Raw genomic sequence first — 23287 nt, forward strand, 5'->3', positions numbered from 1 at the left:
AATACACCGATCAGAATCTGCTTGGAATCTGAAATATGAACATAAGTGGTTGATTGAATTGATTGCCGCAGGTATGAGTGCGGGATTAATAATTATATTACATTACAAAGCTAGGTAGTACCTATACCCTGCGCACGTATCTAATAATAATATGGTGTGTAGATTAAAAAAAAAATAATTATTATTACAATATTCAAATTGGTACACCCTTCGGCCTCCATACTACTGTGTATAATATTCAGCACGTTTCTTGAAAATTAACTATAATTCAAAACGCCCTCCTGTCACCCGGGTAATGGTAATGGAAATGACACGGTATAAAATATATATATTCACGAGGCGCTTGCAATAGTGTTTACAATATACATATATAAATAATACATTATTCGCTCATATGAACTGATCAGTTTGACTTAATACATTCCTCATCAATTTTGAATTTCCGTAAAAAATGTTTATTATACACCAAATTATTATTATCATTATTTTTTTTTGTCATCAAGTAGTAGGATAATTTTTTTTTAATTTCATAATCAGAATAAAAATGCTTTTCTAAAGACAATGATGTATGAATGAGGTAATGGGTGTTTTAATTTTATATTTAAATGCTATAATTGGTGAGGGTGGAGGGGATTGATTAACTCCCAGTTATTATTATTAATCTTCATATTAACAATATCCAATACGAAATAAAACTATAAAAAGTTAACAAAATATTTTGTAGAAATCTTAAGTATATACTTTTATGAGGAGTAAATATGCTTTTTGACTTAAGTGCAAATACGGCCGAGGGGATGGGATATTTCAACATCCTCACTATTACGCCCCAGATTAATATTGGGCGTTAGAAGTTCAAACGAGTGAGTAAGCAAAGTAAAATGACCAGTGAAAACCTGAAAAAATTATGTCCACTACTTCGATCAGCTTTATCAACTATTTACGTATTTACTCTGTATCAACAATTTTAACAATATTGATTTAGTAACAATTGTAATGAATAATATAAAGACTTTTAAAGTATAAGACGTATTCTGTGTAATATTCGATAGTGGTACTAAACATGTATAAAGCAGGTCGCTATAAGATGTCGAAAACCCTAAAAAAACCTACCATGATATTCTGTTTGTAAAAAATTATTCTTATACGTTTTCAAATATTACTCATTAAATAATATTTAAATTTGTTTTAAATTGATTAGGAAATTTGTGTAGCTAGTTAAGTATAAATGGATTACTCTGTGTATGTAATGTTTAGTCGTGTTCATAAATACATAATGTATTATACCATATCCATTTGAAATCCAACTGGAATAATTGTAAACGTTGATTTCGGAAACCAGCTGTTCTATGCGAAAATTTCACGTGTTTTTCGAGAACGGAATAATATCTGCTTGCTGCGTTACCACTAAACCGAGTGTATAATAATATGATATGCATATAAAACATATTATTATACTGTTTGATGGTGTATTCAGTTCAGTGAACATCTCAAGTTAAAATGTAAGACGTTTTTATTCAATGACAACAGTCAAAAATAATAGTGAGTAGACTATAATATTATCATAATAAATTAGTATAGTTGTAGTTATCTGTGGTTAAAATATAATTGTGACTATCTAAACAGCTGAAAATGATTTATCTATCATTGGATGTATTTATTTTTTGACTTAATAAATAAAAATAGTAATCATAATAATACTATTAATACTACGATAAACGAAAATAAATTAAAAATCACAAATTGTTTTATAGATTTAAAAATTCTCCACAAAATACATTCGATAAGGATGTAATAGCATATAAATATGTGCCGTGTGTATTTTTTGTCGACATAGTATAGTTTATAACCGTAGGAAAAATTATAAAATATATTAAATTTAAGTTAACTTTAAGTAAATATTCGGTAGGGGTCGAGATAGTCTTATTACTTTTTATTCCTCATTTAAAATTCACTAACAACTAAATATTTGTACTTTTACATGTTACCCATAGACTATATTATAACTTACACTATAGATTACATACAAATAAGTATTATTTAATATTTTTTTTAAATATTATACATTAATTATTATTATGAATTACAATTCTGAAATTTTTAGTTACAAGTAGGTAGTCGTTATTCATATTGCAATATCAAGGATATATTAAATACAATTTAATTAATAATTGGTTAGTATATATTTTTCAAATCAAACGTTAAAGGTTACTTATTGATTAATTCAATGTACTTGTATAATATACATTTAGCACTTAAAATATTATATTAATTCTTAATATAATTATAAAATATATACTAATAAGTGATTACTTATATACGTAAAAAGAAGCACACAGAGTATTCAACGGCTTACCCAGATTATTATATGAGCATACTTATCGTGATGTATAGTATAATATTACATAATATGATATATATATATATATATATATGTATATATAATTAATATATTAATTATTTAATATTCGTATAATTTTTTCTTATACATTTATATATTTATAAAATATTTTTAAAGAATAAGAATGCGCAATCTAACACTCTCTTGACCTGACAATGATGAGCTTATACAGTTATACTATTCCCGCGATTTAAAAATACGTATGATTTTAAATTACAATGAACCTTTTTAACAGTATAGGTAACGTTGGTCGTCGATTGAAAATATTTATTAATTAGAGGATACCACTTTCCACTTTACCATTTTTAGAGCAAAGTAGACCTATGTACACGTTGCAATGTACTGATTTGAGTTTTACTTAGATAATAATTTTGAATATATATTTGAATTTATTAAATTATTATAGCCTATTTTAATTTTTTTGAGTTAGAAAAAATTTAAAATTGTTTTTTATGTATTGAAATTTTTAAAAATGTGAGATTTTTTCTTTTGTTGAGAATAATAAATTAAAAAATATATAGCTTCAATATTCTTAAGTTGATTTAACAAAAAAATACAATTGGTTTTTATAATTATTACTGGTGTGAAATTCAAGTCTGTAACATTGGAACTCATTTAGGTCTATGATATAGAATATTTCGCCATGAAATCATTTTGATTTTAAGCGTCATGACGTGACACATTTATGAGAGTACGGAACGTTTAGGATTCAATTTTGACTTCATAATAAATTCAAACAAGTTTTCAAAATAATTATCAAGCTAAAACTCAAGTCAGTACGTTAGAGACTTACCTAATATCTATAAGTCTATTTTATTCTAAAAATTAGTAGGTATTGTACTATTGTGGATCCTCTTAAGCGCCAAATACAATTGCTGAGAATCTAAATGTAGTAATAATGTACATAATATTGAAATGTTGTTATACGGAAGTTCTAACGTAGAAAGATGAACAGTGATTTTGTACCTCGCGTTTCGTGCATGGGTTAAATTTATATCAATAGCAGCCAATTATCAACTTATATTTATGGATAAATAAAAAATAAATAATAATACTATAACAAAATAATATTTAAATTAGTATTTTATAATAAGTATATATGTATTATATGTATTATTCATAATTTTTAACTTAAAAATGTTGATTTAATTGCTTTTGAATTTATTTTACTTTCATAGAAATTAGAAATTGGACCATTCCTTTGCGTTTAAAATGTTTAAATATTCACTCACTTAACGCTAATATGCATTTTTAAATGCTTTTCTGACGAATAAAGTGGATGAAACACGATAATAATTTAAACACATATATTTAATTAATTATTTTTATAAAAGACTATGCACGACCACGTATTATAATATTCTCTTGTCTCACGGGTCCAGATCCTTCGATCGGCGATAACACCTGTTAGTACGGCGTAAAAAATATGCTCCCTTCATTTCCGTATGGTCCGGTCAAGATGCCCAACACCGTATGATGACAATTACGATATTTTCCAGCTCATAATCATAATCATCTTCACGCTGTTCCCTCTGCAATATCTCAGTCGTCCACCGACTTCTTAACGTTGTCGGCGAACAATCTATATAAAAGGATAACGGTCATTATTTTTTCATACGCTGCCTTATTATAATTAGGGAGTAAGAATTCCGCTATTGCGTCTGCGGGTGGTATGTAGAATACAATATTGAATGCACGGTAATGTATTGTGTATTATGAATTTTTCATAATTTCTAATGATTTTCATCTTGTTTGGTATCTATTATTATTGTTTTAATTACGTATAATATATTATATATAATTTATATATATTATATATATATTATTGTTGTTGATGTTTTTATTATTATTAATGCCTCGTAACTGTTAGAGGAATTAACGGATGGCAATATGCTTATGACTTGTATTTCATCAGATGCGAGACGGTTTTTAATTCATCGTTAGTATTATTTTCCTTCTGTGTATTTTTATTACTTTTTTTTTTTGTTTGGTTGAGTTTTACGCCAATCTAGCTGAACTTTCTATACTACTTGTTTAAATTTAATATACTTAATTTTTCATACCTACCTTCTTGAGGAAAGAATTTTTGTTATTATTATTATTTAAATAAAAAATCCTTTAAACTTCAGTTTTACAACATCGGCTTCGGGTAGGCAACCCTTAAAAAAATCCTATCGTTATATGACTCTCCACGCCAACCTGAGACCTATAAGCATGCAAGATGTCACACTTTGCACTTTTATCTAATTTTACTTATGCAGTTGGAAAACTACAGAGATACTTTTGAAAAAAAACTAAGTCATAAATTAAAATAGTTTTTTAAATTTATTAAAACCATTATATTTTAAAAACGTTTTTCTAAAATTCGGTAACTGATGTTCCATAAAGTATATTGATTATACTAAATGTGAGCTATGATGTACATTTGGTTCGGTATCGGGAAACGCAACAACTTCTATATATAACGCTCGCTTTCTTACGGGTGTGAAAAGTTAGTCTAATATTTGATCGCAATAATGTATTTTCCATTAAATTGTTTTCTATTTTGAGGGTTATGGTTTGATTTACCGATTGGTTTCAGGTATCAATAACTAAAAAATGTTTATAATTTGATCTTAAGTTTAATAATAATTATTCCATTTTGGTTATTACTTATTACCAATCGAAAGCAACATCAAGTAAGGGTGAATTTTAAATTCCAAGTTCTTTTACAGAAGTATTGACATAAAAATATTTTTGTTTCTGTATAGATGGTAGGATACGCATCCATAGACATTTCGTGCATTATTACAAAATGTACTTATCCGAGGAAAGTGTAGAGTGTCGCGTGCGCTCGGCACGCCACCGGTAACCAGTGGTGGCGGTGGCATCGGCCACGACTTCGAACTCGGCCGAAAGCAGCGGCGCGAGCAGTCCGTCTAACGTGGTTGTACAGCTCGGTCGGCGTCTGTCACGACCTACTCGATATTCGAAGATACGCTATTTGTTTTAATAGAGTACACAATATAATACATATGATTTAGGATTTTATATAATATTTCGATGCATTATCATCATCATCTCCACCGCGCTTGTGTCGTAAATATACATTAATATTGTACTGTGCGTGATTCCTCATCCATCAAAATTGGAAAAAATTTGCCTTGTGTGAAACTACTGCAACAGTCTTCATATTACTGTCGGTCCGCGGATGACGTGTTGTCGTCAAAGTCATAGTCGGACATCCGGACACTGCTTTACAAGGTAAATAACTTATACTTCCTCTTGTCCATACTCTAATTATAATATAATATTAAAAATATTATAAACGTTTAATATTATTATAATGAGAAGCGTCGTTTAACAGTTTTTTTTTTTTGTGGAGTATAAAAAAAATTACCAAGCTAGCCATAATTAGAGTAGCTTGCAATAGATCGATACTTTGAAATTTAAAAACCATTATCCATAACCATTACTAAACATAACATATTTTTAATAATTGATCATTTTTTTTCAAACAGAAAATAAGTTAAAGTAGGTATATATGTAATATGTATATACACAATGCAAAAAGATTATTAGTATTTTATTCAATTAAGCAAAAGGGAATTAAAAAGATAGTATTTAAGATAGTTATACCGAAGTATAAAATTAAAAATAAGTTCAACTAATATATATTTAGCTAATTGGAGAATTTAATTTAATTTAAAAAAATTATCGTTTTTATCATTAAAAGTGTTTGAAAATATCTAAGTTAGAATTAGCGCTTATTAATTTCAATATAAAATTTTTAAAATACATATAAAGAACATCTAAGAGGATGCACGCTCTTGCATCTCATATAGATACTGCTCTTGATATTATCATCAATGTTGTATCTATTAGTATTTATTTCCATGGAGACAGATTTATTTTTGTTTTGTGCTAATTAGGTTGGTGATATTTTAATTTTAGTATCCAAACATATTATTTATTATATTATGCTATTATCTAGCACTAATGGCAATTTTTTTTTCTAAGAGTTGGGCTAATTTAGTCTTGAAATCATATTTTACTATTTTCTAATATTTTATTAAATTTATTAAATACAATTTTTAATTTATGATTTTTTAGTTATTTTTTTCAAATTAACCTCTTCGAATGCTATGCGCCTCGTAAGTATATATTATTATAATATCTCAGGCTCGAGGGGATTATGAAAAAATGTAGAGATATGCGCTGTTGTCGCCATCTTCGAAATACCTACACGTGATTTTATAAATGTATTTTAATCATCATTGACAATGATGTTATGGGTTCATGTGGATCATGTCATTTTGTGAAAGCTATTCATTTGAATTAACTTTACCTACATAGTTTGAGAAAAAAAAGTACATAGTATTGAAATATATTTTGGCTATGAAGTACAATATTAATTATTTTTGTAATCATAGGTTTTGAGTTCTTTTTTTATATGATTTCATGAAGATAAATTATAATATATGCTATTATGCAACGCTTTAATAAGTACTAACTATTCGATAACTGTTGTTCGAACCTCATATAGGATGAAAATCGTGGTGTCATTGTAGTGGATAACGTGTAATACAATATAATGCATAGAATATTATGGTAGATGAGGTGTAGATCCATAAGTGTATAGTTAGATCTATGGCCTTATTAATATAGGTTAGATTAGTAACTAAAATGTAAAAACGATATTAATACTGCATTGGTGTATTTGCAAATATGAGCTGTTCAGTTAGTAGTAAGAAACTTTAATTCCAACTATAACATAAGAGATTGTTTCTATACACTTAAACAAAGCTACGAGTATAGAATAATATGCAACATTTTTCGAATGTATTTGAGCATTTAACCCATTAAAGCTTATTATTATTATGATCGGTTTAAATTTTCGCACGTGCATTCATTTAATACATAAAATATAATATATTATATCATAAACAGACTGAGTTTTGAAATAAAAAAATGAATAATATTAAAATAATAATATAATATATCGTATTCCTTAATGCTGTGCTTTTAAAAAAATGAACACTTACTTTTTTTTAAAAGTAGTGAGAAAATAATAAATTATTTACGGAATTGTAGAATTTTTTCTTAGGTTTTCATTGTTGTTTACATCTGTTTGTTTCTAAAACGGAACACTCAAAATAAAGCAGTAATGAGTAGAAACTTACAAAATAAGAATTTTTCTTTGAATTTTCATTACTAACGAATTTTAAGACTATATTTTATTGTTTCTTACCGCGACAATGCATACGAATTTAGTTAATTTTGAGATCTAATAAAAAGCCGTAGGTTTACTTACAAGTATATTATAGTATTATACTTAAGTTTATATATTAAGTATTTAAGTACAATATTATGTTTTGAAGCGAAACACAACCATGAGAAAAACTTTCATTTTAATAAACTATTTAATACGATTATTATATTTTAAAACATATAATTTACAATTGTATTTTTGTTTAAGTTATTTTAATGGTTTTTCTGAACAATTACCTATGTACAATAAATATTTATAAAATATATTATATACGGTATTTCAATTGGCAAGTACTAAATTTAAATATACATCTAGACTATACTATATATATATATATATAAAATTATTGTATAATTATTTAATCTGTTTACTTTAAACGTAGTATTCTTCTACCTTCCTTGTTTAAGTCTAAGCAAAACAAAAGTTTATAATAATAATTATAAAAAATATATTTTATTTATGAAATAAATTAAATAATTTATTAACATTTACTCACTGTTTATATTGCTTAATTACAAGATTTAAACGAATTACTTTTAATTATTTATTACAATTTATAACAGTTGAATGGTATTAACGATTTTAAATTAAACATAATAAATATTACAGTGTAAAGAAATCAATTTTTACGCCTAAGGATGTTTCGAACTTCCGGAGCATTGAGATATAAAATAAACGTTTGTTTACGAATTTTTTTTAGATTGAAAATAGTCATAATAGCGTTACATTTTATTTACGTAAAATCATCCCTCGAGTCCTAGTTAGCGAGGAAAGCAAGGGAAAAATAACTATACAAATGTTAATAACTGTGTCGGGCGATAGCTTGTAGCATTTTTCTCAACGTCTGTTTGCTTCTTTATATATTATGTGTTGTAACTTGTAGTATAAAATAATACAATTTCATTGGCCCCGAAATGCATATTCAGTTTAACATTTAATGTTCATAACAGAAAAAATGAGAAACAAAATAATGAAAATTTTTAAAAATAATATTCAGTTGTTTCTTATGATTATCTTCTAACATTCCTTTGAGCTATCAAAATACTCAGTCATTGGATTTTATGAAAATCGTGCGATATATATATTGTTGTTATAAGCGGCAAATTAATCGCCATATTTTAAATTAAATCCAACGGTTATCTTTAACTGAGAGTACTGTGAGACAATAATAGAAATTATATTTATTATTTAAACATCGCCCTCGCTGTTAAAAAATCTCCCCTCCTCAGTAACATTATAACCCCGCCAACACGAATCTGATCATACTGCCACTCAATCGTAGTGTACTATATTATTCTGTCTTAATAATATAATTAAAGAAAAAATATATGTTAAAAATCTATTAATAGTAATTTAATAGGTATACTTACATTGTTACACCATAATTTAAGTTTATAATTTTAAAATAAATAAATTTAATATTATATATGTATTTAGTATACCATAATTAACTAATATATCTAATATACAGGATGATTCACCAAGCATGCTTACCTCTATTTTAAACTATAATAATGCAGTTATTCAAAATTTGAGTTTTGGAATTTTCATTTAAAGATCACATTTCTAAATTCTTAATATTTTTTGTCTTACCTACTTAAAGTATCTAGTGTAGATACAAACTTTTGCTTTTAAAATATTTATTGAATAATTTTTCTGTAAGTATTGACGCATCAAAATTAAAATTTAAACAAATAGTTTTTAATTTATTTAATTTTATGTACAAAAGATAATAGGTTTATAATAATGAATTCGGAAAATATGAGAGCTATCAGTTATGATAATATTAATTTATCAATACTAATAATTTATAAAAATAGTTTAAGTATAATAAATAGGTACTAATTCGATCATTCATCTATTATTTATTTTTGTAAAACTATTTTTAAGGACCATTATTCATATGGTATAAACATTTAAATAACTGAAAAACTGATTATTCAAATTTTGAAATAGGTATTTCTAAATTTTTAGAAAAATATTACTTTAAATAATGTAGAACAGAAAAGTCGTCATTTAAAAAATGGAAGTTTGTATCTCCACAGTTCACAGGGTATATTTTTTGAATAGTACAAAAATTTCAATAACTTGAACATTTGATCTTAAAGTGTAATCAAATATTTCAAAGATCAAAATTTGAATTAATGTATTAATAAATGACAAAACAGGCTTGAAAATGCTTGGTGAATCACTCTGTATAAATGTATAATATTGCATACTATACGTTAGTATCGTACGCGTTAGACAATTTGTGAATAATACTATTTATCCGTAAACATTATAATATCAAGTTTAATATGGAAGAGATTATGTGAACTTTTTTTGAAGGGGTAAAAACTATTCGCTTGTTCAAATCAACGTATCAAATTTTTATGTATCTACCTATGTATCTAATGCACGCAATATACATATGTTACGTCATATACTTTAATCGTGTATTGAGTTAAACATTAAATATAATAATACATCATGTGGCTGGCGAAGCACTGAAACTAAAAAAATACATATGTACTGCTCAAAAATCTGGTATTTTTGTATTTGAATTGAATAAGACTTAAATCATCCATTGTTAAATTCGATGTTGGCTTACGACATTCAATATAGTTCTGGCACGAAGCGTAAGGGAAACAAACACACCTATATATATATGTATATATGTATATATGTATATATATACTCGTAATATCCGTTTCAGGTGCGTGAATACGTTAGTGTATACAATATTATCATATTTCAATTTTAAATATATCAAAAGAGCGTTTTTCAAGGAAGAAATATAACTATAAATCAAGTGTCTATAAACTTAAGACAAGGTTTTTGTTTTTCCTTAATTTAATCTTAAACGTTCCCCGGTATCTACCGTATTTATTTAGTATTTTAAATATTTTATTTTTTATTAAACTCCGTTATTACTCGCGTACTGTGATCAGTATTTTCTTTCGTTCATATTTATGGATGTCATGAAAATTCAAACAATATCGGTAGACCATAGACATCAATAAATAGTTACATACAATTCGAGACGTGTGAATTTATGAATGATTGACATAAAATATACCTATCTATTAATCTAAACATATTATACATAACAAACAAGAATTATTTTACTGTAATAGTGTAATTTTATAAATCTAACAAAATCTATAATTGTTGCAACTATAGGTAAACTGATTTGAGCTGAATTATTATCGTTTGACTTAATATTAATATAGTGATTGTAATTGTGGGTTAAAATGCTTGCAAAGACTCAGTGATCTTGTATAGTAGTTTTTCTTAACTAGTGTATCGCTCGATAAGTACAAGTGTGTTGTATAAAGTATATTAAATGATACAAAATATACAAACGTTTTTGATACGATTAAAAAAAAATTGATAGATATTTGATAATAATCTAGACATAAGTCTAGATTGATTAAAAATAACTTATATATGTTATTTATCTTTATGAAGTTATTTTTTAAATTTTTTTTTCTTTTTTTCTTTATTACTAGCATCTGAACGGAGTGATGAAGTTATTGATTTTACAATGATTTTTTTATGTCTATACACTATGATTTGTCGAAATAATGCCTCAATTTAAAACTTCACGTGTCATTTTCGGTAAAAAATTGAATATCATTGGTGCATAATTCAGGTCAAAAGTAAAAAGTTTCTAGCAGTTTTCAAAAGCGTCAGGAAAAATCACAAAAAAGTAACGAAAAACGGGTATTTTTACGCAAAACCGGTTTTTGACAAAATTGATTTTTTTATATTATTGTAACTAAAAAAAAATAACTTTAAATACTTGAAAATTTCACCAAATATTTATATAAGCGTTATGTACATACATGGTTAAATTCTCAAAATATTCTGTCTTTTTTATGAGCTATTTATAGACAACTGAAATTTTCGATTTTTTTAAGCATATTTTTATAGTGTGATAAAACAATGTTATATGCCCGAAAAAAAATTGAAAATTTAGCACAAAGTTTATTATAAGCTGTTATGATTGCGGTTAAAAAAAAGTCAAAGGTTAGGTTAGGTCACAGTTTTTTTTTTATAGGCGTTTAAAGTTCAAATTTTTACGAATTATGTTAAAATCGCGAAAATGTTCAACTAATTTTGTAGTTGAAAATCTATAACAGTTTTAGTATTTATATCCAAGGTTAAAAATTCAACCAAGTTTTTATAAGTTTTCCTTCAAATAACTATAAAGAAAACTCGAGCGTCATAATAAGAAAAAATTGTTGTAAGAGTCTGAATTATAAATTTTTACGAAATCGCTTAACGATAACGATTTATCCTCACACGATTTTAAATATTTGTTATACTATTCAAAAAGTAAATAAGTCGTTAGTCGTAGATACTTGAAACTTTCACCAGTTGTTTAGATTGGTATGTTCTTTACATAATTTAATTATGCTTATATTTTAAGGTTAATTTATAAGCATTTGAAATATTTGTTTTTTTTTTTTATAAATGTTGATAAAAATATTTTGGTTACCTAAGTCAACATACCTGAAAATTTGATATAAAGTTTCTCATGAGTTAGTCTTAGTGATTCAAAAATTATAAAAATACACGTATAGGCACAATTTTTTTTATTAGCGTTTGAAACTTAAATGTTGACAAAATTTGTCAAAATTACAAAAAAATAAATATTCGCAAATTATTTATTAGTTGAAGCTTTTTATATGTCTTATTTATAACTAATGATTAAAAGTTTAATATAGAGTTTATATAAAAATTTTCTAACTGCAATTAAAAGACTATCAAAATTACATAATAATACCTCATAACTACAATCTCAAATAGTTCAGGAGAGACAAAATCTAATTAATTTTTTTCGAGTACAATGATACCTATCATTGCATTCAAATTTAAAATATCCATTTTAGTGACTAATTCTATGTCTGAGGTATATTCGATACCTATTGTACAGCAGAGCGTAACTTTTACATTATCAATTTTAATTAAATATTACTTATTATTTTTATTTTTATTTTCGTGTTGCAGAGTATGAAATATTTTAATAGTGTGTCACTATAAAATAAACTAGGTTGAGAAATACTGTTGTACAGAATTCTATTTATATATTTATATATAATTTTAATGTGTAAAAATATTGTATAATTAATAAATTCAACTATTTAGGAACTAGTTATAGAACAACAAAGAAAAAGTAGGTCTTCAGTAATTTGGATAGGTAACTACTTGGAGCTAAATATAAATCACATAATCCCTGCAAATATTGATCATATTGTATTTACGTCTTATGTTACACAATAGAATACTTCATAAATAATTTCAAGTAGTAATTATCATAAACATAATAATAGTATGCATCACTGTAAAACTATTGTAACTTCACTTATGTACTTATTGTGACATATGTGTTAAATGTATTTAAATATAATAGTCATGATCAGCAATGTAGAACTTAGCCACTTAAGTAGATATTATATTTAAGGTAGAGCTTCTTATTTTGTCCAAATCTACATAATTGAGATGTGAACTGCGAACTATGACTATACAAGCGTATCGAAATAAAAATAATTAAAATACACCTGCTACTTTTAAAAGAATACTAAATACGTATTGTTCTTACTGTAGTTAGTGTACTGTATGAGTGACGATGGCGGATAAGGTACATCAAAAGATTGAACATTTTTCAAAAATTCGAAATCATTATTTTTTCATAACTTTGTAGAATATTAAATAATCTATCAAATTTAATAAGATAAAATTAATTTAACGGACATTGTTATTACATACTGATAAGTTATAACTTTTGATGGAATCTAAAAAGGCGTATCAAAATGCATATACATTTACTCTCGGATAGCTGCCATTGATGTATTTGTTTTGACTTTTAAATTGTTTTAAAGTAAATGTTTTTTTTTTTATTGAAATTTATTATCACTTGTTTTATATTTTTTCGCTTCGCCACATCAATTTACGACAAATGGTTTTTATTCGTAGTTTCTCACCATCAATCAAACAACATAGCCAGCTGCTCTCGTAGTCTCATCGGTTGATGTTATTCTGTATTTAGAAATCATTATTCATTTTATTATTATATTAGTCAGATTTCTTGTTGGTCACTAACAACTTCTATGAACAGATTTGAACACAAACTAGTATGAATCAGAAACTGATGTGGTAAACTTGAAATTATTTATAGGCAAGTTTAATATTCCACCTTTTCATCCACTTGACCAAACGTTTAATAAGGCATTTACTGTCATATTCTTAACTACCTGTCGTAATAAATACTAAAATATTAGGCGATACTAAATTACTACGTATCCATTTACAACTCTTAAAAATTGAATAGCGGCCACCATTTGATAGCGTTATCGTCACGCCATTGTCCACAAATGGACGTGTACTTTATGAATCGGAAGTCTCCGAGTAAATCTTATAAATTACTGGTATTTTTTGTATTTTTACTAAAACAGCATATGCTACAGACGATATCACAAAAAAAAAAAAAATGAACAAATAGTACATAATTGGTTGAGATTATATGAAGCGCATAATATACAATATTATTTTAAGACCCAAACCGAATGGTGGATAAACAAAGAAAAATGACGTCGTAATGTGGTTTTAAATATTTAATGCGAAAACCTTGTAATAAATTCCAAATATTTTAATTTGTATGCTCAATGTACATTTTTGTACAAGATTATTCTTTCAACATTAATAACACTCGTCATCTCGAAAAGTATTTAATTTTTTTTTTTACACAATATTATATTTTTTATTATCATAATCTTCTGACCATTCTTTGATTATTCGATAGAAGCATATATTTTTAATTTTATATTCTATAGTAGAATATTTTTCTGAAAATTTCGATGCATAATATGTCGAATTTCAAAGACTATATAGTTATACAGATATAATAGATTATAAACTAGGGCTTGATTAGTTTATTATCTACTAGTATTTAAGAACTAGTACAAATTCGATTTTTATGTATTCCCAGAAAAATATGATATTAAAAATGTGCTCTTGCAGTTCAAAAAATTTTAAATTTAAAAAATAAATCACTCAGTATCTATATTTGTACATTACGAATATCGTACAACACGATGGTGGACGGTCCGAGTGTTATCGATTTTTTAATTATCGTTATATACTTATACAGCAACTGTTGTCAAAAAATAATCGCGGAGTAAACATTATATGATGACGTGTATGGTGAATAAAATTTTGTGATTTTCAGCTACGTATATTATAGGAGAATATAAAATGAAACGGAACAAAATTCATTCCACGCATTTCCGACGAGTTTTTCCTCTCTTTTTGTTGCACGCAATGCGCTTTGAACGTTTATAACAATACGAATTTTGTATTAAATTTCTACCAAGACACGATTTCGTTTTTCCTACTATATGTATATGTATATACTATGTCGTAGCTGTACTTACCAATGTAATATAATATAATATGTCGTAATAATTGCTACTAATTTATTATTTTTTTTGTTAAGGTCGTTGACAATCATAAAAAATAAATAAAATCACGTGACAAACGAAATAAAACATACACAAAAAAAATTTCTTATTTTTAAAATCACACAATATATTTTTTATTTTTAATATAATTTTCAAATGCTCGCACACAATATACATAAAAATTATAAAAAAAATTAACATAAAAGCGTATGCAGTACTATGAACATATACGTCATAGGTATACACACATATATGTATGCCGTTGTAACTGGAATTGAACTTCTTTTTAAAATTTTCTAAATAGTGCCAATATACAGCATATGAACTCGTCTCACGTTTGACACGATCGTGTTGGCGCAGTAGTATACTCGTATTATACTAGGTTAAAGCACGGATAGTGAAGTTTTTTTGAGTTTTATGATAATATAAAGTTTCAAAAAAAAATTTACGGCGTTTCTTAGGATAATGAGGATTTAAAAAAATTTATTTAAATTTTTAATATCAGTTTTGTATTTTGTTAGTTTACAATTTTTAATGAAACACAAGCATCATTAGGTTCATCTACAATGTATTATTTCTCTATTTTGATTTGAATGATTTGAAATAATTCACTTAGTACAATATTTTATGTTTAGAAGCGATGGTAGTTCCAGATTTTTATAATCGGTAGTTTTTTTTTTTTAAATAACAAAGAAATAGTTTCACTATTTTTTTCTTATTAAATGCAAGATTAAAGAATGCAATAAAAATATTTTAGTGTATGGTTAAAATTTGGCTTATACATGCCATAAGTTTGGGGTCTCTGGAAATAGGTACAGCGTTTTATTTGAATTTCCAGTGATAAAATTGGTAAGTATATTATTAGTTCTTACTTAACCTCACCGCTTGTCACATAAAATTTGTTGTATCATCACGGCATGGGTAAATTGGTATAACCTTCTCGATTGAGCGAATACAATGTATAATATTTTAAATTAATATATTATATTATGATATTATGTTATACACTTATATTATTATCGGCATGTACGTCACGTATCTTGTATAAAAAAATATTTATCTGAATGGTATTTAAGATAAATATAATAATAATATGTTTATAAAACTGTTTTTTACGATGTTTTTGTAATTACTAATACATTTTGGTAAGGGTGTGAGCGCGTGTGCGTGATTATATATACTTAGTAGGAAGGTACAATGAATTATTACTCTCATTAAAATATATACGTCACGGTCGATATAATAATAATAATAATAATAATTTATTTTTCTTAAATTAATTAATTAACATTATTAATATTATATACGCGCTCAATATGTCTGGGAAAATTAATAGAAAGCTGCGGGGAGCTAACTCGTATATTTTTTGTACTCTATATCGCTATAGATTGAATTGTATTACATTACATCCAAACAGTCAATGAACTTGTAAAAACCACTTTAAAATTCTACTTAAAACTATTAGGCCACTTTAACACTCTCATTAATGACATGACATTTACCCTCTCATTGAATCAAAATATCCAGCATCGTCTTAAAAGCAATTGATCTAGAGACCTGTTTTCTTCAAAGTTAGTAAATTGGAGTAGCTAGACAATTGCTAGTATTCTGAAGATCTGTTACACTAAATGGTTTTCTTTAAACATTTTTCATGTTCTTTGTATTATATACTGCTGATCAATTTTAATTAATGTTTATGTTTAACTGATTATATTATGATATTTTTTTTTATATAATAAAGTATTTTATCTTTATGTATACTATATGTAAATTTAAATATAGATCATTTATAATAAATATTATGAGTGGCTGGCAATATCCTAAGAGACATATGGAACTATAGAAGGTTTAGAACATGAATAAATATCAAGATAAGGTAAAATATTGAAGTATGAAATTATATGATTAATAATAATATAAGATCTAATAAAAATAACAGATTATTTGTTTATAAACATGTAATGAATAATAATGGTTTGCAATGAAAATACATTATTTTTAATACTATTTATGATTTGAGCTAAAAATTTTTTATTTAATTATAATATAATATTTACTATTTTTTGTTAATTTTTTTCTTCAAATTTTGGTTGACAAATTACTATCGGTTATTATGACCTATTTTTCCTTGACCCTTGAATTCCATTTTAAACAATATCTACTGCATATTGCTCTAAAATTATATCATATTTAATTTATATTTTAATTCGCGTGTCATCTGAACTATAACAAAAAAAAAAAAATCACCGAAACTTGAAGTATAAATGTATATTTATTATATGTAGTAAAGTAACCAAGAAAATTTAGGATGTCTTCCGCAATTTTCTTAAAATGAAAAGTAAATCGCATAGATGAATATTTTACTACAAAAACGTCCAATAAAAAATAATACGGCTGTATATATATATAGGTTAAATATATAGTACGAAGCGAGCTGTAACAAGCCAAAGTGAAATTCTTATAAAAAAAAATGGATGGCAATAAATTGTTGTACTTTTTAGGAAAGGAAAAAAAATATAGTTAACTGAATTATATTATTTCATATATATTGCGCTTGATTGTGTTTCTTCGAAAAATATCGAGGTATAGTTGTCTGCAATTACTCTTTACTCGTTTAATGAAACTATCTTTCGACAATATTTGTAAAAATTGAACATCGACCTGTTATTTTAAGTACCATATAGACTAGATATTTTATTAGTGGGAGGTACTGATAACCTTAACCTTGGAACTAAACTTTAACGAAAAGATTCTTCTAGCCAGAAAAATCGTGGTTAATTCTTTCAAAATTTACGAAAAACGTATTGTGCAATAAAAGTGTGAGTAAAATATAAAACATTTTTTTTTTCAATTTTGGTAATTTTCTCCATCGTACTGAATGAAAATATTATACATATATATTATAATACGATATTATGAAATCATATACATGTTTATTATATTTGTTCACTTAAAATATATAAATTTTGGTTTTAACGAACTTCTTTCATCATAATATGAATTTATACACTTGCACTACGGTGGTCGGGCGGAGTGGAGAAATTCCCGAAGTCGTCTTCTATACAATATCTGATAAACGACATTTACAGCTGATTAGTTTATAGATTTTTCTGCATATGGATAATTTTTGACCGTTGTAGGCCAATTTTTAGATTCTGAACATAGTGAGTTTTGCCCTTTGCCAGTAACCCATCAAACATGACAAGCACAGGTTGTGTGTAGATTGAGAGCCATAGAGATATATAATATAAACGTAGTTGACTATTATTATTTACTTTTTAAATTTCTTTTTACTATGTATATATCAGGGATGGGCAACTCAAAGTAACTAGTGGGCCACTTTTAAGTACTTTAAAATCTAGCGGGCCACAGTGCATAGGAGAAAGCAAAAAAAAGTCCTTCAAATTTACTAACATTTATTTTTTATCCTAGAATGAGGTTTTTCAATAGAAAATTTAGTAAAATCCACTTCTATGTATGTAGCGCGGGCCAGATAAAAAAGGTACGCGGGCCGCTAGTTGCCCATCCCATGGTATATATTATTATATTGTATTCAATCAAGTACCAACTCACGATTTTGATAACAATATACAGTTATAATTATTAATTAATTATATTATACTTTTTTTTTCTACCAATTTCCGTTTCCACCAAAAAATTGTAATTTGTACTCTTCCACCAATATACTTGTACTTAACAAATGATATATTTATCATATTTCTCATCAAAATTATTTTTTTATTAATACAATTTGTTATAAAGTAAGCTTATTTTAAATACTATAAAATATTGAAAAAAAGTAGTATATTAATATTTATTTTTGTATGATTATATCATAAAAATAATTAAGAAATAATAATGAGTAATAATTATTATGTATAGTAGTAACAAAATCATTGGCTAGTCGAGTACAACATTAAATAGATTGTAAAAATGTTTAAAATGTAAATAATAATTTTTATTTATAATCATCTTATACTATATAAAATGTTTTAATGAAAACATGGTTAATATATTAAATATTGTTTGATGGGAATGAGCTTTGGTGGATAAAGGTAAGGTACACTTTTAATGAATAAAAAAAAAAATTTATTTTCGATAGAAATGAATACAGCCCATAAAAATATTCTACTTTTTAATAAATAATGTTGATATGGACCGGATCACACAGTTACGATTTTGTCCACCACCGATTAGATTAGCTAGTATCACGCACAGATTGTGTATAATATTTCATAATAACAAAGTTTAAAAAAAGGACAGGTTTTCGAGTGTGTACTTCGAATGTTAAAGATATATTCTACACAGGGATTTATAAACGACTGTATAGGTGTGTATAATAACAATGCCCTCTGAAAAAAATCGGCCGCAATAAATGTTAATAGTGCTTCGATGTAGTGCTCGACGCATACCAAAGTTTAGGTAGGTATATAATATATGTATAATACACGTTTAACGTATATGTTTTTTTTTGCGTAAGTAAAGGGAGGGATGAATAGAAGAAGAAGACTGAACTCGAAGAACATCATGAAAAATGGATTTATTTTATTTTTCATTTGTTCTGTTCGTATAAGATATATACTAAAAAGGCGTGTGTGTATGTTTTTCTTTCGAAAATCAAATTCGGCGACGGTTGTGTGACTTCACCTTTAAATATGATCTCTATAAAACGACGAGGGGTGTATAGGTATATATATTATTATTACATGTATGTTTATTGCATATGTGTACCTACATATAATATATAATATATGAGTAAGTATTATTACACTTATACATTTCGTGTGAAAAAAATATATTTTATTTATCGAAACCCTTACACGGAATATAAAAAGATACCGTTGTGCGTAAACGTATAATAAGTAGGGGATAAAATAATATTATTTTATCCATGCGCCGCGCACCGTCTATACATAAATGACGTCTTAGATTCAGTGTTAGTCACGACCGAAAGAAACGGTTCTTTCAGATGGGTTTATTTTATAATATTTATTCAGTCCTATTGTAACGTATTCCAATGATAGTATTTTAAGTCAGTTTTTGGAATTTATATTAAGTTCATTGGTTTGAAGAATTTATCAAAATTACCTGTGAGGGGGAGTGTAAACTTTACACTACTCCTGTATTCTGCTACTTTGTCTAAATTAAACCAGACAAAGTTGATTTTGGAAATTCGCGAGTTCTCTTAACTTTCATAAATAATTTCTGGGCGTATTGCGTCAATGTATGGACCATGTTTCACTGTTCATTGCGTATTATGTGCATTTTGTGTGCACCCCTACACTTCAGAGGATGTCATACCTGCATGTGTTGTTTTCTTCTTGTTAACCTACAAATATTTAGATTTAGCAGTTCTAATTTTATGTGATCACTTCGATTTCCTTCATCAAATGTGTCATCGATAGAGCATAGAGGAAAAATCAAAATAGTAAAACTCATTATTATTGGTCTTATATGTATACAATTATTATATTCTGTCGATTTGATGCTGGTAAATTAACATAATATTATATATAACAGTGCAGTAGTAACAGGAAGGGTGCGTGATCATTGAGCAACAACAACAACAAACAAGATGTTATAATTGTGCGCATATATACTACGAGTCTAACTTTGCAGCTAATGGGTATTTATGTGTATTATACACATAGTCGTCTACATAAATTATATACACAAATTATACAGGGTGATTCGACAACCATGCTCACACCCATTTATATATTTTATTTTATTTTTTTATTTATTTATACAAATTCAGAGTTTTAGAATTTTTAAATAATACACTTAAATACCATAATTTGAATACTCTTGAGACTTATTATATTACTTAAGGAGTGTCCTGTGGCAATACATACTTCTATTTTTCAAACGATAAACCTCTTTTTTGTTGTAAATTTTTAGGAGATATTTTTTTTAAGAACATTTATGTACCTACCTAATTGAAAATTTGAACGAGTAGTTTTTGATTTAATAAATTGTTTATAAACCATAAAAGTCTTTTAAAATGGTTTTACAAACATAACAAATAAATACATTATTGGATAATAATATAGTATTAATTATATTTCGAAAATTTTTGTAAATATTAAATATCGATAAATTTATATAAATTACTAAAACTTTCAAATTATCATGATCAATAGTTCCCATATATTTTAACCCCTATTATAGACTTATCTTTAGTACCAGAGTTAAATAACTCAACAACTACTCGTTTGAATTTAGATGATGATACGTCAACATTCCCAATAAAAATACATGATAAATAATTATTTGAAATAGAAAAAGAAGATTATAATTTAAAAAATAGAAGTTTATATTTTCACAGTACTGTATAAGAAAAAAGATCAGGATTTTAAAAATGCAGTATTTAATAATATTTTAAATTTTTAAATAAATGTATTATTGAAGAAAAATGGAGGTAAGTATGCTTAGTAAATCACCCTGTATATAATCTATGACTACATTAATGTGATATTATTATAACATTATTTATTAACGTGTGCAACATAATTTATATTTTATAATATTATAACACTATGATAATAATGAATAAGTAATAAACTTATAGCACATTGCATGTCTACGAATAAAACACAAGCAATTTAATTTCACGAGTTTGAAACGAAGGTTTCGCGTGCGTGTGAATAAAATTGTTGTATGATTTTTCACGGATTTTGTTCAGTCAAAAGTCATTGCATTATCTTTGGATAAATACGCGATATTAATCGTTGTCGTAAAATGTTAATGGTAACACTTATTTTTTAAATTATATACATAGGTACGTATAATATAATAGATATACGTACGAGTATTTATATAAATGAATTATATTATATTAATTTAAAACGAAAATGTTATCAAATATTTGTTGCTCATTGTTGTAGATAACTGCAGTTTACATAGTGTGTAGTATAATAGTTATGTATATAATATACAGTACCTATAGTAATAGCTTGAGCGTTATATGATCAAACGCTATGCGATGTGCTTTTTGAAATTAAAAGTAAAATTTCCTTTTTAGTTTTTATTAAATTGTCATACAAAAAAAGTTACTTTTTAAACTATTTGTTACGTAATAAAATAAAATAAAACATATTATACATATTTATTTACGTCTTAAAAGTATATTACACAATATACCTAGTAAAAATCATCATCTTATAACGTTTCGTTGTCTTACACTAGTAATATTATTTTGTCTAACACTGAAACTAACGCACTAATATTTGAAATAATTTAGGCATATAAAGTCATTATTTAAACATAAATGTATATAAAATGAACCAATACAAAATGTAGATAAATGAAAAGAATCCGTCGTTTTATGTGATTTTGGGGTTAAAAAGTTACTTAGTTGAACGAGAATGTAAATAACGTTTAAAATCATAAAAAAATAACTACTGAAGTTCATCGAAAAGCGTTTGGAATAATTAAACACGATTTGGTTGTACAACGAGAAAAAAAATATTGGTACAACTTTTTACGATTAAGGATACGATAAAGTGTATTTTTTTTAAAAAAACTTTGTTCTATGTTTTTGGGGATGAATTGTTTGTTAAAAAAAAATGTATATAATAATAAAGCAATAAAAATAATATCCTTAGAAAATAATATGCTTGGTATACGCCATTTGCACAGAAAGCTGTGGAAAAAACGTCATATATTCGTCAAAAATATGAAACGCACGTCGTTAGACAATTTACGATAATCGTGTAGAATAGCAGGTGGAAGACAAAACGAAAGCTTACCCCAAATACTCATTGGGGATAACGTGTATATTATAACATGAAGGTCATGAAAAACGAAGATTTATTTTATTTAGCGTTAAAAAAAAAGTTGTATGCATGATGTTATTATTATATGACTACTACTCTTATTATGATTAAACTTTCAAGACCTAAAGTATATTAAGTATGAAGTGTGTATTATACCATTTTTTAATTATTGAATAGTGACTTTTCCGGTGAATTTGGGTTCATGAAAACATTCTTTTTTTTTGCATACTCTATTTGAAATCGGTTCTATTAATATTTTTATTTATTATTTGTCTATATTGTAATCTAATTAATATTTTGATAGTATAAAATTTAAATTAATTTCATTATCCAATTAGACAATGGATTGAAATTCGATTTTTAAACGATTAAGAAATACTTTCAAAACCACATTACTTTACCAATAAAATTACTA

General features: G+C 26.0%; 1 protein-coding gene across 1 annotated transcript in view; it reads left to right on the plus strand.

Annotated features, from left to right (window-relative positions):
- Positions 1–5211: 5211 nt before the first annotated feature.
- LOC114132762 (uncharacterized) overlaps positions 5212–23287 on the plus strand; it is a 176228-nt gene continuing 158152 nt past the window's right edge. Inside the window, exon 1 of the mRNA XM_050200427.1 lies at positions 5212–5641. The gene's annotated coding sequence lies outside the window, so the exon portion shown is untranslated. The remainder of the gene's footprint in view (positions 5642–23287) is intronic.

The sequence above is a fragment of the Aphis gossypii genome, chromosome 2 (assembly GCF_020184175.1).
Source record: "Aphis gossypii isolate Hap1 chromosome 2, ASM2018417v2, whole genome shotgun sequence".
In the NCBI taxonomy this organism is placed as follows: Eukaryota; Metazoa; Arthropoda; class Insecta; order Hemiptera; family Aphididae; genus Aphis; species Aphis gossypii.